We start from the raw sequence: 2709 nt of genomic DNA, 5'->3' as shown, positions 1-2709 counted from the left end.
GAGTTGCAAAATGAATAGAACATATAGTCAAGACATTGGCAAGGTTAGAAATAATGATTTTGTCCTTCAAACTTTGCTTTCGTCATAGAATGCTCCTTATGCAGCAATTACCACATTGCAGACCTTTGGCATCTAGCTGATAATTTGTTGAGGTAATCTGTAGAAATGTCACCCCACGCTTCCTGAAGCACCTCCCACCCCACGCTTCCTGAAGCACCTCCCACAAGTTGGATTGGCCTGATGGCCACTTCTTGCGTACCTTACGGTCAGGCTGCTCCCACAACAGCTCAATGGGGTGAGATCTGGTGACTGCGCTGGCCACTCCATTACAGACAGAATACCAGCTGCGCTGTCCACAGGGTATGGCATGGCGTTGCAAAATGGAGTGATAGCCTTCCGTATTCACAATCCCTTTTACCTTGTACATATCTCCCACTTTACCAGCACCAAAGCAGCCCCAGACCATCACATTACCTCCACCATGCTTAGATGGCATCAGGCACTCTTCCAGCATCTTCTCACTTGTTCTGCGTCTCACAAATGTTCTTCTGTGTGATCCAAACACCTCAAACTTCGATTCGTCTGTCCATAACATGTTTTTCCAATCTTCCTCTGTCCAATGTCTGTGTTATTATTTTGCCCATATTAATCTTTTCCTGTTATTGGCCAGTCTCAGATATGGCTTTTTCTTTGCCACTCTACCTAGAAGGCCAGCATCCCGGAGTCGCCTCTTCACTGTAGACGTTGACACTGGCATTTTGCGGGTACCATTTAATGAAGTTGCCAGTTGAGGACTTGTGTGTGTGGCGTCTATTTCTCAAACTAGAGCCTCTAATGTTCTTGTCTTCTTGCACAGTTGTGCACCGGGGCCTCCCACATCTCTTTCTACTCTGGTTAGAGCCTGTTTGTGCTGTTCTCTGAAGGGAGTAGTACTCACCATTGTAGGAAATGTTCAGTTTCTTGGCAATTTATTGAATGGAATAGCCTTCATTTTTAAGAACAAGATTAGACTGTCGAGTTTCACATGAAAGTTCTCTTTTTCTGGCCATTTGGAGAGTATAATAAAACCCACAAATGTGATGCTCTAGATACTCAACTAGCACAAAGGAAGGCCAGTTTTATAGCTTCTCTAATGAGCAAACCCATTTTCAGCTGTGCTAACATAATTACACAAGGATTTTCTAATCATCCATTAGTCTTCTAATGCGCTTAGCAAACACAATGTACCATTAGGACACTGGAGTGATGTTGCTGGAAATGGGCCTCTATACACCTATGTAGATATTCCTTTAAAAAAACAGACATTTGCAGCTCGTATACTCATTTACCACATTAACAATGTATAGAGTGAATTTCTGATTAATTTAGTGTTATCATCATTGAAAAAAACAGTGCTTTTCTTGGTTGTTGTCACAGCAATGAGGCCGATGTGAGCTCTGCGTGTCGTCACAGCAATGAGGCCGAAGTGAGCTCTGCGTGTCGTCACAGCAATGAGGCCGAAGTGAGCTCTGCGTGTCGTCACAGCAATGAGGCCGATGTGAGCTCTGCGTGTCATCACAGCAATGAGGCCGATGTGAGCTCTGAGTGTAGTCACAGCAATGAGGCCGATGTGAGCTCTGCGTGTCGTCACAGCAATGAGGCCGATGTGAGCTCTGCGTGATGTCACAGCAATGAGGACGATGTGAGCTCTGCGTGTCGTCACAGCAATGAGGCCGATGTGAGCTCTGCATGTCGTCACAGCAATGAGGCCGATGTGAGCTCTGCGTGACGTCACAGCAATGAGGCAGATGTTAGCTCTGCGTGACATCACAGCAATGAGGCCGATGTGAGCTCTGCGTGTAGTCACAGCAATGAGGCAGATGTTAGCTCTGCATGACATCACAGCAATGAGGCAGATGTGAGCTCTGCGTGTAGTCACAGAAATGAGGCCGATGTTAGCTCTGCATGTAGTCACAGCAATGAGGCCAATGTGAGCTCTGTGTGTCGTCACAGCAATGAGGCCGAAGTGAGCTCTGCGTGTCGTCACAGCAATGACGTCGATGTGAGCTCTGCATGTCATCACAGCAATGACGCCCGATGTGAGCTCTGCGTGACATCACAGCAATGACGCCCAATGTGAGCTCTGCGTGTCATCGAAGCAATGAGGCCGATGTGAGCTCTGCGTGTCATCACAGCAATGAGGCCGATGTGAGCTCTGCGTGTCATCACAGCAATGAGGCCGATGTGAGCTCTGCATGTCGTCACAGCAATGAGGCCGATGTGAGCTCTGCGTGATGTCACAGCAATGAGGCCGATGTGAGCTCTGCGTGTCGTCACAGCAATGAGGCCGATGTGAGCTCTGCATGTCGTCACAGCAATGAGGCCGATGTGAGCTCTGCGTGACGTCACAGCAATGAGGCAGATGTTAGCTCTGCGTGACATCACAGCAATGAGGCCGATGTGAGCTCTGCGTGTAGTCACAGCAATGAGGCAGATGTTAGCTCTGCATGACATCACAGCAATGAGGCAGATGTGAGCTCTGCGTGTAGTCACAGCAATGAGGCCGATGTTAGCTCTGCGTGTAGTCACAGCAATGAGGCCAATGTGAGCTCTGTGTCTCGTCACAGCAATGAGGCCGATGTGAGCTCTGCATGTCGTCACAGCAATGACGTCGATGTGAGCTCTGCGTGATGTCACAGCAATGAGGCCGATGTGAGCTCTGCGTGATGT

Source organism: Taudactylus pleione, unplaced genomic scaffold (genome assembly GCF_031769625.1).
Source record: "Taudactylus pleione unplaced genomic scaffold, aTauple2 ptg001758l, whole genome shotgun sequence".
NCBI lineage: Eukaryota > Metazoa > Chordata > Amphibia > Anura > Myobatrachidae > Taudactylus > Taudactylus pleione.
Note: the sequence above shows the minus strand (reverse complement) of the source record.